At 42.8% G+C, this 15,929-nt stretch overlaps 1 protein-coding gene and 1 pseudogene across 7 annotated transcripts in view; one reads left to right on the forward strand and one right to left on the reverse strand.

Annotated features, from left to right (window-relative positions):
- The window catches only part of HSF2BP (heat shock transcription factor 2 binding protein), an 83,507-nt gene that overhangs the window by 55,050 nt on the left and 12,528 nt on the right, over positions 1-15,929 (forward strand). The window lies entirely within an intron of this gene.
- LOC306637849 (transmembrane protein 50B-like) lies at positions 11,854-15,125 on the reverse strand (annotated as a pseudogene). Its single transcript has one exon. The product of its transcript is annotated as a transmembrane protein 50B-like (transcript).

Consider the following 15,929-nt stretch of genomic DNA (forward strand, 5'->3'; position numbering starts at 1 on the left):
GTGAAAATCATAACAAGTTTCACCTTAACTAATGCAACACTGTCAGCAGCAAGCTCCCCACGAATATTGGTTCTTAACCCCTAATCTTCTAGATAGTGCTCTTTAATGTAGGTGGGTTTTTCCTGCTTGAACTTTGGGTCACAGACAATATGGGGTGGTAATTAAATTGTCTTAATGCAACATTATCTTCTGGGGTATTCTGGGCTTTCTAATCTATCAAGACAATAGCCCATACCCTGCAAATCCATTGCAGGTTCAGCTTTGGGGATAGCTTTAGAATGATTTGTTCTGAAGACAATCAAAACAAGGTCTGCAAGCCCAAGATTGATCTACTGAAATAATGTATGGAATTGTTTTTAACTTTAATTTTTTTTTTTTTTTTTTTGGGTGCTGGGGATCGAACCCAGGGCCTTGTGCTTGCTACTTTAAATTTTAATTTGTTACAGAATTTGTTTTATGTTTTATGTTTTAGAAAGGTGAATATGCATTTTATTTTAGTATAGGAAAATAGGAGCAAAGGTAATTCCCTGGAAAGTACTCTGTGCTGCTTGGTGGTGGATGTTGCTGTTTTCAGAGTTTAGGCTATCCTAACTGCTTAGGACTAAATGAGAATTTGAAAACTGGTGGCTTCTGCTCTTTTGTTTTTAGGTAGATCTAGTTAAATGAAAATACACCATACTGATAAGAATCTAATTTTTTAAAGATCTTGAAAAATAAAGATCTCTTTCACCCTCTCAGTAACCAGTTCCTACTTTATCAATTTCTCCGATTAGGAAATTTGATAATATTTCAAGAACACAGGCTTTAGACTCAATAAACCCAGATTTGAATCACAGTTTTTTATTTGTGAAATGACCTAACCTTTTAAAATTCTGCTTTTTGATCTGTAAAGTAGGAATTTCTACCTCCAAGGTCTTAATGCTTAATATAGTAGGTATTAAATAGGCGTTGGTTTTCCCTCTTATTTCTAGTCCAAGTGTCTTATGCTTATGTCTTATGCTGCATAAAAACTCATTTTCTCTTAATTTGCTTGACCTTGGCAAGTTATTTTCAAGCATCCAGACCTCTATCCAGAGAGCAGCTGTTCATTCCTGGCTAGATCATCTCATCCTCACTAACCTTTGCTACGTTTTATTTTCCTTCCCTTTCTTCATTCAGTGGCTGGCTTTTTCCAGGCTTGGTCTAGCTTCTTCACATTCCTCTTAAGCCATGGAACTGGCACAGAACCCTAGCAGATAGCTGACAAGGACAGAGTGTATTGGGCTGTGACCACATCATGTACCTGCTAATGCGGACTCATGATCTCATCACACTTGTGACCATGGTGCTGCACCATGCTGAGCCGCTCACAGGCATTCATTCTTTTGTTGGCTTCTCTGAATAATATGAAGCATTGACCAGATCTTAGCAGACTGTGTCTTCAGCCTAGCCCTCTCTCCCAAGCTCCAGACTTGCAGACCCCAGCTATCTCCCTGACATCTTTATGTGGATATTTGGGGTGTTGAGACTGATCTAGTCTTCCCTCCAACGCCAGCTCTACCCACAGCCTTCTCAGTTTCAGTTGATTACAGCAGTTTTTCCAGTTTCTTAGAGTGGTGACTCCTGACTCCTTCTCATCTCTCACACCCACACCCAGTCTATGAGGGAATCCTGGTGGCTCTACTCTCAAAACATTCAGGATTGGGTCAGAATCACTGTGCCCTACCTGCTCTGAGCCACTGTCATTGTGCATAGAGATCACTGCAGATCTCCCTGTGACCATCCTTCCAAGCCATGAATGGGAACCAGCTATGTGATGGAATAGAGCCTTGACCAGCTTTTCTTACTCAACAAAGTACAAGGCAAGACAGAAAAACATTTTAAAAAACGCTCCCTTGAGATGGAAAGAAGACAATTATACCCAGAACGTAAAAGCCAAGGGGAAGCAGGAGGGCAGAGGTTAACAGAGAACTGAGTTTCTTCCTCAATTTGACCTATTTTTGTGGTTCACAGGGCTTAGGGGACTAAAGACAAAGCCCAGGTCCCACTCCTTGATAGCCCAATAGGGAACTCTGAGAAGTACTCCCAACAGTGTAAGGGTAAACTGGTCCTGGGTCCTTAGGAAAGCAACCTGCTTTGACCCTTGTTATTGAGCCCAACAGGGAGAAAAAATCTCTTCTGAGAAGTAGTAACCATAGGCTGATTGTCATGTAGGTTTGAAGCTTTAATTCATATCACCTGTGTGGTCCCTGTGATGCTTAATTTTACGTAAAATTAAGCTTGGATTGTCCATGAGGTGTCCAGACAGTTGATCAAACATTATTCTTGTGTGTCTGCAAGGGTGTTTCAGGATAGACTGACTTTGGAACCAGTATATTGAGTAAAGGCAGATCGCCCTCTGTAGTGTGGATGGTTTCTTCCAGTCAGTTGAAAGCATGATTGGAACAGAGAGACTGAATAAGAGGGAACTGCCTGGCTGCTTGAGCTGGGAGATAGTCTTCTGTTTTTAGGTCCAAATGAAACATGAGCTCTTCTTGAGTTCATGCATGCTGAATTTCTGACTAGACCTATGTATGGGTTCTCTTGGGCCTCCAGTTTACTGACTGGATCTTGGGACTTCTCAGCCTCCATGATTGTGTGAACCAGTCCTTGCAATAAATCTCTTCGTGTCTCTGCTTCTCCATCCTTCATCCACTCTCATATCCTATTGGTTTTCTTTCTCTGGAGAAGATTGACTAGCACAGTCCCCATTTAGGGGAAAATGAAAATCTTGTTTGAAGAATTCTTTAACTTCTGCTAGTCTTAAAATAATTCTTATAAAGCATTCTGAGATGTGAGGTCCCATCTTAAAATCACAAAAAGCATAGGGAAACATTCTCATCTGAAGGCATCATCAGACCTGCAGAGGGTCTGTGATGAGGATTAGGAGACCAGTATAAGATAGATTAAAATAGTTCCTGTAATGTATTTTACATGGGCTGGGGTATAGCTCAGTGTAACATGCTCACCCGGCATGTGCAAGGCCCTGGGTTTCCCTCTCCAGCACTGACTGACAGAGTAAAGAGTAAGAGAAACTGGTCGTGGTGGCACATGCCTGTAATCCCAGTGGCTTGAGAGGCTGAGGCAGGAGGATTGCGAGTTCAAAGCCAGCCTCAGCAACAGCGAGGTGCTAAGCAACTCAGTGAGACCCTGTCTCTAAATAAAATACAAAATAGGGCTGAAGATGTGGCTTAGTGGTTGAGCACCCCTGAGTTTAATCCCTGGTATCCCCTCCCCCCAAATAGAGTAAGAGCAGAAAAATGATCAGGCAGATCTGAAAAAGGATAAAATGAACATTATGATTAATTACAATTATAAATTTATTAGGCCAATTTAACAGCATATTGTACATATTTGAAAATTAAATTGATCTGCGTAAATTGTCCAGAATGAAGCAAAGAGAGACAGAGACAGAAAATATAAGTACGTAAGAGACACTTTAAGAGAGACTAAAGAGATGACCGATGAGTGTTCTGGAAGCAAAGGAGAGAGTGGCCAGATAAAAGGCTGAGACATTTCCCACACGAAAGAAGCAGCACTTTTGAGAAGTCTAAATGAAAAGAAAGCTACACTTGGGCACATCACAATGGGAAGTATGGGAAGCTGGATCAGAGGAGATCCTCCTAGCACCACAGGAGATCTGAGCCTTTAAAGGAATGATACTTGACTGAGTGGTTTCCCCTTTAACAGCAATGTGTGTCTTAATGTGAGAGAAAATAACTGCTAGCCTGAGTTTTATCCTCCCTTCCCCCATATCTTTCAAGGGTAAGGGTGAAACAAAGGTGTTTCAGATACTCAGAACCAAGAGTGTTGTCACCCATAAGCTCTCCCAGGGGCAGTTCTAAGGGACTTTCTTCTGGAGGAGTGTGATCCTGGCAGGGAGGGACAGGATGCACATACGTGACAATCAGAGAGCAGCTTCTAAAAGATCTGCACAAGCACAGTAGAAGGTAAAAGTGGCAGAGTGGGGACACCCACAGAGGACCACACTGCGGACAAGACACCCCTGGTTAATGGAGATGATATAGAAAGGAGCACATTCCTGTGCCATCTGGGTAGGGCAAAATGTGTGTGAAAAGAAAGGATGGCAAGCAGAGCGCTGCACATGGGGCGACAACCTCAGCTTTTTATTTTTTATTTTATTTATTTATTTGGTACCAGGGATTGAACCCAGGGGCACTTAACCACTGAGCCACATCCCCAGTCCTTTTTATTTTTTATTTTATTTAAGGTCTCTCAAGTTACTTAAGGCCTTGCTAACTTGCTGAGGCTGGTCTTGAATTTTAATCCTCCTGCTTCAGCCTCCTGAATTGCTGGGATTACAGGCGTGTACCACTATGCCCGAACCTCAGCTTTTTTTTTTTTTTTTTTTTTTTTTGGTACCAGAGATTGAACAAAGGGAGCCACATCCCCAACCCTATTATTATTTTTTGGGTACCAGGGATTGAACTCAGGAGCTCTCAACCACTAGCCACATCTGTAGCCCTATTTTGTATTTTATTTAGAGACAGGGTCTCCTGAGTTGCTTGCCCCTCACTGTTGCAATTTGCAATCCTCCTGCCTCAGCTTTCCCAGCCACTGGGATTATAGGTGTGAACCTCGGCTTTTTAATTGGAATGTCTAGATTAGCAACAGAGTTGGGTTTAACTATCTTGCTATTTGCTTTCTTGCTGTCCTATCTGTTCTTTCTTCCCTTTTCCCCTTTGATTCCAGCTTTTTCATGCATTAATGTAAGTGTTATTTTGTGATTTCAACTGATTAGCTTTGTCTTCTCTTCTTAAGTGATATGGGCTGGACAGCACATGTTAACACATGCAGCCGCTTTCTGTGAAGATGCAGCTTTTGCTGCTGGCCACTGTGCTTCCTTCTCCTTCCGTTGTCACACGTGTATTGTAAATCTCAAAATGCATTTTTTTTTTTTTTTTCTGCTTTGACGAACTCCTTTTTTTTCCCCCACATCATACATAAATGGAGTATAACTTCCCATTCTTCTATTTGTACATGATGTAGAGTTACACAGGGCGTGTAATCATGTATGCACATGGGGTAATAATGTCCAATTCATTTCCCCTGTGCCCCCTCCCATCCCTTCACTTCCCTCTGTCTAATCCAAAGTACCTCTATTCTTCCCTGGCTGCCTCCACCCCCCCCCCCCCCCCCCCATTGTGAGTCAGTATCCGCTTATGAGAAAACATTCAGCCTTTGGTTCTTTGGGATTGGCTTACTTCACTTAGCAGGGATAGTCTCCATTTCCATCCATTTACTGGCAAATGCCATAATTTCATTTTTCTTTAAGGCTGAGTAATATTCCATTGTGTATATGTACCACATTTTCTTTATCCATCATCTATTAAAGGGCATCTAGGTTGGTTCCATAGTTTAGCTATTGTGAATTGAGCTGCTGTAAACATTGATGTGGCTGTGTCACTGCAGTGTGCTGATTTTAAGTACTTTGGGTATAAACCGAGGAGTGGGATAACTGGGATACCTGAGCCAAATGGTGCGTCCGTTCCAAGTTTTCTGAGGAATCTCCATTACTGCTTTCCAGAGTGGTTGCACCAATTTGCAGTTCCACCAACAATGTATGAGTGTACCTTTCCCCATATCCTCACCAACATTTATTGTTGCTTATATTCTTGATAATTGCCATTCTGAATCGAGTGAGATGGAATCTCAGTATAGTTCTGATTTGCATTTCTCTAATTGCTAGAGATGTTGAACATTTTTTTATGTGCATGTTGATTGATTGTATTTCTTATTCTGTGAAGTGCCTTTTCAGTTCCTTTGCCCATTTATTGATTGGGTTATTTATTTTTTTGGTGTCTTTTAAGTTCTTTAGATGTCTTAGAGATTAGTGCTGTCTCTGAGTTGTAAGTGGTAAAGATTTTCTTCCATTCTGTAGGCTTTCTCTTCATATTATTGATTGTTTCTTGTGTTGAAAAGTTGATAAGCAAAGAGGCTGCCTTCCATTATGAGCAGTTTTTAGTTCTTCCGTGAAGGTGGAATGGATGGTCTTCTTTGGATTTTGGAATGAAAAAAAAAAACAAAAAAAACTAGAACTATAAAATAATCTCCTATGTTAAGCTGTACTAGTCCATTTCCTAATCATATCAATGGTGAGATACATTATGTTACGAGACTTTCAAAATCCAACTTGAAACCACTCACTAGGGAACCTTCCCAGATATCTCATCCTCAGGTCTGATCATCTCTCCTCCTGTGTTCCGTGGCAAAATGGTACCAAGGATTCCTGCTGTACTGCTCGTGTGTTGTTGACAGCCCTGCAGTGCTGTATTGGAAGTCCTAACTAGGTGAGAGAGCTGATGCTTGAAGGGTGTTTCTCTTGCCTGCCACAGAACACACTGATGGAACTCCACGCCCCCTCTGCATACTGCTGCTGAGCCAGGTGCTAGACCCCTCTGGTGGGTGGCTGTGGAGGGTCCTCAGCAATCAGAACATGGAAGGGAATATCCCTATTGAGGACAGTGTTTACTGAGCACCTAGCACTGTCTAAGAGACGGCACTGAGGCTTTGACTCTCAGCTGGAGAGATAAGAGGGAGTCTCAGGAGAGGTGGCCAGAGGGACTGCTAGAGCCAGACCACCCGTGAAGACATGGATGGTGTTCCATGGCCAGAGCTCATTCTGGCTGCTGTGGTGAGCCCAGGGGAGACTGTGGCAGGGGGCAGTTGCACATTTTACCTGAGAGGGCCAGGGCATCCTGAGCCAGGGTGGTGGCAGTGGAGATGATTTGTGTAGCTGGATTCAGGGCACTTTTAAAAGGAAAGGGGGCTCTGTGCTGAGAACCTAAAGATTTGCAGGGAAGGCCAGACTGAACTTAACTGGATTCAGAAAGGACAGAGTACGTGGGGAGAGAACACAGTGGTCACTGCAGTTCTCGAGGCTTGCTCTGGGCTGCCCTACTGTGTGCATCTCCATGCATCTGCTCCCTGGTCCAGCCCGCAGTACTGAATCACCCAGGGGCGAGTTGTGGGAGGAGGGAGAGCAGGGCCTGGATGACCAGCAGGAGTCAGTTGACTAGGAAGTGTGGGCCAGCTTCTCCAGAAGAACTTTGGCAGTGCCTTATTATTATTTTTTCTTGTTTTTTCTCTCCTTCTTTGTTCATCTTCTGTTCTCAGATTTTCTTTCTTTTTTTTTCTTTTTCTAATGAAAAGGATGACATACTGAGTGAAAAGCACAAAAACATAAAAGTGAAGCTCAGAAAATGATCACAAAGAAACATTGGTCATCATCCACCCGGCTTGAGAAATGGAAGTTGCTGCAAGCAGGAAACCTGTACTTCTCCCTCCTTGCTTCCCACTGTGTCCGTTTTGAGCATTATATAACTGGAATTGTCAGGCTGTGTGATCTGGCATGTTTGGGAGACTCCTTGTGCCGTTGTGGTTCACGTTTGTTGCCTTGTTGTGGGGTTTCTCAGCATGTTGTCATTTGGGGTCTGGTAGTTCTTTGTTGTAGGACTGTCCTGTGCTCTATAGGATGTTTAGCAGCATCCCTGTCGTCTTCCCACTCAAAATGTTTCCATGTGTTCAAAATGTCCCACTCCTCAGGAGAGTCACTGGTGTACTGGGTTCCATGGTATGAATCATTCACAGTTCACTTCCATTTACTGCAGGTTCACTTTTGGATTGTTTCTAGTTTTTGGCTTTTACAAATAACGCTGCTCCACAGGCTCCTGTAAGTGAGCATTCTGGCCCACAGAGCTTATCTTTAGGAAGCACCTTCTGCGTCTTTGTGAGTGCATGTCTCCCACCATAGCAGTCTGTGTTGAGCTGTTTTCCAAGTGTAAACGTTTACCAGTAGCAGAGGAGCAACAGTTGCTTTTAATTTTCACAAAACACCTTGTATTGTTAGCTTGCTTCACAACTTAGTTACTCTGACCTGAAACAGCAATATCTAACTGTGGTTTTAATTTATATTTATTTGATGAGTTCTGACATTGACTTATTAGCCAGGTGGATACCCTCTTTTGTCAAATCATGTTCCAACCTCTTGCTTGTTTTGTTTGTCTGAATTTTATATTCTGGATGCAGAATTTTTTTTTTTAAGTTGTTAAGTATATTTTACCACTCTAAGACTTGTTGTGTCTCTCTTAATGGTATCTTTGGAATGTAGTAATGTAGTGCTTTGTGTTTCCTGTTGAAGAAGTATGTGCCTGTCCCAAGGTCACGAGAGTACTCACTGTTATTCCTAGAAGGTTCCTCAGTTTGCCCTTTGGTTTAGGAGTAGTCTTCCTGATTTGCTTGGTGCCGTAGTAGGACAGGCTTCCCACACGCATCTTTGCCCAGTACTGCTCTTGAGAATCCGTCCTCTCGCACTGCTGTCCTGAGCAGCCTTGCTTCTCCAGCAGCTGCCCACACAGAGTGAAGTGCTTCTGGCTGCCCTTTCACTCCTCTGGACTCTGTCATTCTGCAGAGCAGAATGTCATTGGACAAGTTTTGGCATCTAGAGTAGACCTCAGTTTTCTTCAGCATGGTCTTCATTGTTACTGTCTCTTTTCCATAGACATTTAAAGAGTCTGCCTGTCACATTCCACAAAGGAGGCTTTCCTGGTTTTGATTGAAATGTCCTTGAATTGAAAAATTGGCATCTTTGTACAATGTTGAGACTTTAGAAAATGACAGGGCACTTCTCTTCATTCTCCCAACAGGGTATTGTCTCCTGCATAGGCCTTAAATGTCTTGGATCAGATTTGCTCCCATTAGCAATCCTCCTTATTTCTAATGGCATGATTAGGAATAGACCTTGTACTACACACTGTCAGTTCACCCAGCATGTCTGTGAGTGCCTGTACCTCCTCTGGCCAGGGCTGTTGTCAGCACTGGGAAGACAGCAGCAACTGAGCACACCCACGCCTCTGCCTTTGTGGAGCTAGTGGGTAGAGAGATGACAGAGACCATAAACCAGTGAAACATACCCTGTCGTTTGGTACTTCATGCGATTGAGAAAAACAGGCAAGGAGGGGAACAGGAGGGCAGCTTTCAAGTTTGAATTTTAAAGTGATAATAGGAGGCCAACATGCAGTGGATTTCTGCATGGAGACCTGAAGAAGGGAGGGAGCTTTTGGATGTCTCAGGAGGTGCATTCCAGCTGGAGGACTGGGCAAAGGGAGTGTCTGAGGCAGGCTCTTGTGGAGCAGGCATGAGGTGGTGGTGGGAGGAGTGGCGGTAGGGCTTGTTCTGTGTAGTTGGGCAGTGACTGTTCCCGGAGCACCACCTGTGTATCAGGTGTTGTGATAGATACTTCCGTGTGTCCCTCCACTTGGGCTTTGCAATACTGATGCAGATAATTCAAACCTTCAGTTTATGGATGAAAAGCAAAGGGCCACTTGGGATGAATAACTTTGCTAAGGTGTACTGGTGAGTGTAGTTGTGGATGGACAGCATGCCTGTGTTTTATTTGTTTTATGTTTATGTGGTGCTGAGGATCAAACCCAGTGCCTCACACGTGCAAGGCAAGTGCTCTGCCACTGAGCTACAGCCCCAGCCCCCAGATTCCTTGTTCTTACCTCTGCAGATGGTGCCATACTTTTGTCACATGCTGGATTCTCACTGTACTTCCTGTTTTAGTTCATGTATTTAATGTGTGACTTTTGAAAAATGGGTAATTATCAGAAAAAGAAAGATTTGTCCTCATTTTAAGGTATGGTTGAGAATAGAGGGGTCCTCTGAGCACATATTAAAGAACTAGTGCAACTAGTTTGATAAGTTTCCTTGTGTCAGTCACCAGGGCACGTGTGTGGGGGACTTCAGTGCCATTTCTTGCCCTCTGGTCCTCAATTCCCAGAGTGCTGTTCTGTCCTTCTCTCCTTTCTCCTTCCCACTTGCATATGAATCTAGAAGAACTAGTGTCCTGAGGGACCCAGTTTGGGAACCACTTCATCAGCTCAGTGGTGATCATGAGTATGTCCTTGGAGAACAGGAAGGGGAAGTAAAGAGGAGGGTGGGCCTGGAGGGAGTTGGTAGGCCTCCTCTCTGTCAGAGGCTTGTCTCACCTCAGGGTGGACATTTCGGCATAACTGTGTAAAGAAAAGCAGCATCACAGTTCCTAATCCCTTCACTTTGAAGCATGGCCACATGTTAGCCTTCCTTCTGGATTTCCCCTGCAAGCAGGGAAGAGTGTTGTTGCCAGCCAGTAGCAAACCCTCTATCTGGTGCTGGCCCGGAGTGGCACAGCTTGCAGAATTTTGCTTCCAAGCTGTCTCCATGGATGTGATGCAGTTATTGAAGCTGAGTCACAGCACAGTTCTCCAGATGCTGCTACTAGTGATGCAGGGAGTGAGCAGCTGTGTGCTCACTAGCGGTGTTTGCCATGGACGCACACTTCAGAGCTGTGTGCTCACACTGACTTGTGGCCTTGGAGCTTGGGGAATGCTGGCCCGGGCGTGTTCCGTGCTGAGTTCTCGTCTGTGGCGCACAGCCGTGGAGGTACACTCCTCTCACTGGCTGCACTGTCCCAGCTCCCCACCCTCCCACTGCTGGGTGTGTTAGACGGCGGAAACATGAACGAGGAAGCCTGTCTCCTCATGGAGGGGAAGCCCTGGAGCACTGAGGACTTGGTGAGAATATCCCCAGAACATCAGAAGGAAACAAGATTGAGAATGTTATTCATTTATTCTGATTTGTTTGAATTTTAGTAATGAAATAGCTTATTTTTTGGTTGTGGTTCCATGTATACGATTTTTAAGAACGGGCAGAACTAATCTGTGACAGAAGAAATGAGAAGGTGGGCTGCTGCCGTTTGACTCAGTGGAAGGGAAGAGATGTGAGGGACCCTGTGGTGAAGGAGTGTTCTGTACCTTCATTTGCTGTGCCTGTCTGTCAAAGCTTAGCCAGTCGTGCAACACACGGTTTGTGCTGTTTGCTCTATGTAAGTATTAAACAGCCAAAAAAAACGTTTTCAGTCATGAAATTTTACAGTGTGTACATATAACTAAGTACTGTTGGTGGGGACAAGCGTCTGCCAGCTCCTTGAAGTGTGAGGACTGCTTCCCTTCCCCTTCCCTTGTTTAGTAGCTCTACCCTGAGTTCATGCTCCTCCTTGCTTGAGCTTCCTTGCTGATGCTCCAAGAGTCCTTTTACCTTTTCCTTTCTGTTTCTTCTTCCAGAATTACAGAAGAGTTGTAAAAATAATGGAGAGAATAAACCCTCACTGCCTCTGCTGTCCCCTAGTATAACATGGTACACATCCATGGAATGGTTACTACATTGGTACAACATTATTATCCAATCCTTAGCCCAAATTAGAATTTTGGCATTTCCCCATAGATTTTCTTTCACTTAGCATGTTTCCAAGGGTCATCCAGGTTGTAGCATGCATCTGTATTTCACTCTTTTTTTGTGGCTGAATAATATTCCATTGTGTTTGTTCATTCATCCTTTGATAGACATTTGGATTATTTCCACCTTGGGGCTATTACAAATCCTGTTACTCTCAAGTTTCTGCATGCTCTAATTATTCTTTTAGAAAAGGCCAAGCACCAATAAATTCTTTTAATTTCCCCTCATCTGAGAGCGACTTGGATTCTTCTTCATTTTAAAGGATATTTCCCCTGCATATAGGTTTCTACAATTGATTGTTATTTTCTTTAAACAGATGAAAAAGGTGTGTCACTCCCTTCTGACTTCCATGGTTTCTGATGAGAAACCCAGTGTCTGAATCATTTTCCTTGGTGAGGGGCCACTTCTTTCTTGCTACTGTTGAGATTAGTTTTCAGAGTATTGGCTACATTGTGTCTTGGTATAGATTTTCTTTAGGTTTATCTGTAGGCCTCTGTCTTTTGTCTGAGCTGGCAGATGTGTGGGGTTTGAAGCCACCTAAGGGGAGAAGGGGAGAAGGATTCCTGGGTTGTAGAGCAGATACATGGAAGAAGAGCCACAAGGAAGGAGTGCCGTGGAAATCATGGAAAAGTGTGTTTCCAGGAACTGGGGCTGCTCAGCTGTGGCCAGAGTGGTCAGGGAGGTGAGAATGAGCAGTGACAACTTGGAGATATCTTGGTGGTCCTGAGAGGAACTGTCTCAGTGAGGGAATGGCAGTGTTACTGGTGAGTGAAGGAGCAATGTGAGGTGAAGCAGGGGTGGCAGCCCCGCAGACAGCTCCTTCTAGAATGTTCTGGGAAGAGAAGCAAAAGCTGGAGTGACTGGAGGTCAATTCAAGATCAAAGAAAATGGTTTCCTTGCCTTTTTGCCTTGTTCTTTGAAGTTTGGCAGCATAGGGCTCATGCAACTGCTGATCCAGTTCATGTTCCTTGGTGCCCATGCACAGTCTCCAGTGTGGTCCTATGTGGTCCAGGCTGGTCTACAATCCACAGGTACCTTGGAAGTGGCCGATGAACCCAGAGGAGGGGACAGCACTGCATGTGCCCCAGAGTTCTGCCACACTTTGGAAACCCTAATAGGCACAAGTTTGATTACACTTGGAACACACTGGGCATGTCCCGGGAAGTTTCAACCGATGAGGGGAAGATCTGTTAGATTCTTTTTAATTTTCTTTTAGTTGTCAATGTACCTTCATTTTATTTATTTATTTATATACAGTGCTGAGAATCAAACCCAGTGTCTCACACATTCAAGGCTCTACCACTGAGCCACAGCTTCAGACTCTGTTAGATTCTTTAAGTATAATTTCAACCATTATACATTTTAGATGATTGAAAAGAAGAATTTTAATTACTACCAACATGTGTGAACAGAGTCCATATTAAAGTGGTTGCCAAGAATTGTTATTATAATTTATTACATCTCCTCAAGTAGGGAGTCATTTGGAACATAAAATCTAATATATGTGCTCACAGAATTGAATTTCTCACAAATTTGATAGTATTTTATTTCAAAACTGTACAAATTTATTATTAATACTTTGATTTCATTTTTTGAAGTGGGGATTAAACCCAGGGGTGCTTTACCACTTGCTTATACCCCTAGCCCTTTTAATTTTATCTTGAGACTGGGTCTCTGTTTAACAGTGAGACTTTTATTGAGGGAATTATATGTGCTTTTTAATGATTACCCAAGGATTCTACTAACTTCCAATCTCTGTGAGGTGTGTACTGACAGTTCTCTCTCTTTTTTCTCTAATGAGAAAATAAACAAAGGAAATTAACTCACTTGCTTACAATTAAAAAACAAATTTATGTCAGAGTCAAGAACAGAAAAAGAACCATCACCATTTTCAGCCAGCATTTTACAGTCTGGGTATATTTCTCCTTGTTTTATAAGTACGAACTACTTTGTTGCTCAGTGTATCTGAATAACTGAAAGGTGAACAGCGTACCAATCTTTATGTCTGCTTTTTCCACACGCAGAGTTAAAAGTGTGTGAGCAGTCATGTGCACTGCAGCAGGTGCTGGGACTGGGACGGAGTCGTCAGTTGTATGACCCCCTAGAAGCAGGACACTTTGAGGAAAAAAGGAAGCAGTGAGCAGCATGGTGCCTGGACAGAAGGCACAGCCTTTGAAGCTGTGTCATTCGCTACCTACAGCAAGTCCTCTGAGAGAAGAGAGAGGAGTTATGCAAAATAAGGCTGGCTTTGGAAGCTGCATGGACCCCTGTTGTAGCATTCTGTTTTATAACAAAAGACTTCATAAAACCCCTCTGGGGAAAAGTGCAACTTGGAATCTTTATAGGAAAGGAGAGCAAAAGTGGCCAAGAAGGCCATAGGAATACACAGTGCAAATACAGTATTTCAAACTCAGTAAAAGAAGTTTTGGATCAGAGTGTGAACTTAGTTGAAGACAAATTTCTCAGCAACTGTTCACCCAAAGCTTAAGAGCCGAGCAAAAGTCTGACTAAATGGATGAAATTCCTAAATTTTCACTAGATCATAATAATTCCCTTCAGGAAGGAAGTGCTTTATCTTTAAAGTAATTGTTTCGTTAAAAAAATATATAGTTTGTACTTATAGACTGCAGCTATTTTCTAGCTTGCTGTTATGAAGAAATATCTTATTTTTTTTTAAAAAAATATGTATTTTAGTTGTCAACAGACCTTTATTTTTCATTTATATGTGGTGCTGAGAATTGAACCCAGTATGTCATGCATGCTAGGCAAGCACTCGGCTACTGATCTACAACCTCAGCCCCAGAAATACCTTTTTAAATGGCTCAATTCCAGTGTATATGAAACTGTATTTTTGTTTTTTTTTAACACATCTTCAGAAATTAGAGACACTGAGACAGAGTATTTACCTCTAAGCTTGATGACACAACCCTGGCTCAGGGAACAGATTAAGGAGCTTAACGTCTCGGGAATGAAAAACTGATTGATACTCATCATCCTTTCTATACAGTCTTATATTATGTGCACATTAACAATCTAGTCAGTGAAAAAAAGGGATACATTTCACAAGACTATTTCCAGGCTAAGGCATAAAAATGTAAAGAAATTAAACATTTAGTGTACAGTCTATTCCATTTGGCAATGTGCAAATTACATCAAGAGATAAAAACCCATCTACAAATAGAATAAACATAACAGAAGGAAAATGTGATTTAAGAAGTGATCTCAGGTCCAGAACTCTTCAGTTCTTCCAAATTTGTAGAACAGAGTGCTAAAAAAAATGAGCATTTTGAAAAAAATGCAGCTAGTCTTGGATAAACATCAGTATTTTGGGTAACATATGCACCAAAAAGAATCCACTGGAAGCAGTAAGTGACCCAGATGTCATCATGAAACCAAGAGCCAAACTCAAGCCCCTGTCCTTCCTAAACAGCTGCGTTCATAGCTGTCACTGCTCACCTGGTGTTCAATGTGGCACTTACCCTTCATGCCCCAGTGGAGGAAAGCCAATGTGGAAAATGAACCACATGTGTGGGAAGCGTGGTTGGACTGCTGTGGTCGGACTCACCGAGGCTGCATCCATCGTGACCCACCAACCTGTGAAGACCAGAGAAGAGCACTTACTCTCTCACTCCAGTCCATACATTCACATCTGGCCTTCGGAAATGATCTAGGAAGCCTGCCAGTTTTACTCCTTCAGCATGGATTTTTATTAAATACTGTATTCCATTATCCTGCTCCACCCTGGCAGTCCGGAGCTTCGAGATACAGGGTTCATAAGTACTGAGGCTGACCTCAAACTTGCCATCTTCTGCTTAGCTTCCTGAGTTGCTGGGGTTGTAGGCATATACCACTGCATCTGGTAATATTAGAATTTTGTGCTTTATTTTAATTATATACAATCAGGTTCCATGTAGCAATTCCCAGATCCCTCCTTGTTTCTGTTCACGTGCCTTAGAAATGCTGCCATTTTTTATCAAGCAACAGGAAAAGGTTTAAGAAGCATTTCCCCAAATGATAGGCTTTGTGGGGCCTTTAGTTTTCAGCCTTGCCTGCTGCTTGTCAGGAGGATCATCTCCCCTTGGTCTCCTTCAGTCTGCTCCCTGTCCTCCAGTATAGTCACATTTTGGGTTAGGTTAGTATCTGGTGTTTCTGTTACTATGATTGCTCTTATTCAGAACTGAGCCACAAACTCTTTACTTTCCTTCCAATTTCTTGTTCCTCTCAGTTAATGTTTTTCTCATTTTTGTCTAGTTTTCTCTGTGTGTATTATCCATTTAACCCCAAACTCTCCACCCATGGTTGGGATCTCCTCTCAAGGTGTTCATTCACCCCAGGTGTACTGGTGATCTTGCTCCTGAAGAGGAAGTTTCTGCTTCTGTCAGTAGGCCAACTTGCACACCTGTGATCAGAGCGTCCTTCTTCACTCTCTGACCCACGTTTCCTCCTCTTTGCTTTAGGTGGAGCAGGCCCTCTAGTACACCCTGGAAATTGAGTGTGTGGGACATAAGCTTTTGAGATATTCTGTCTTTATTTTACCCTCTCACCTATTATGGGCATAGTTAAATAGTATTCTAGATTGGAATTTGTTTTTATTTCTGAATTTTGAAGAAATCATT

The sequence above is a fragment of the Sciurus vulgaris genome, assembly GCF_902686455.1.
Source record: "Sciurus vulgaris genome assembly, chromosome: 10".
NCBI classification, from domain to species: domain Eukaryota; kingdom Metazoa; phylum Chordata; class Mammalia; order Rodentia; family Sciuridae; genus Sciurus; species Sciurus vulgaris.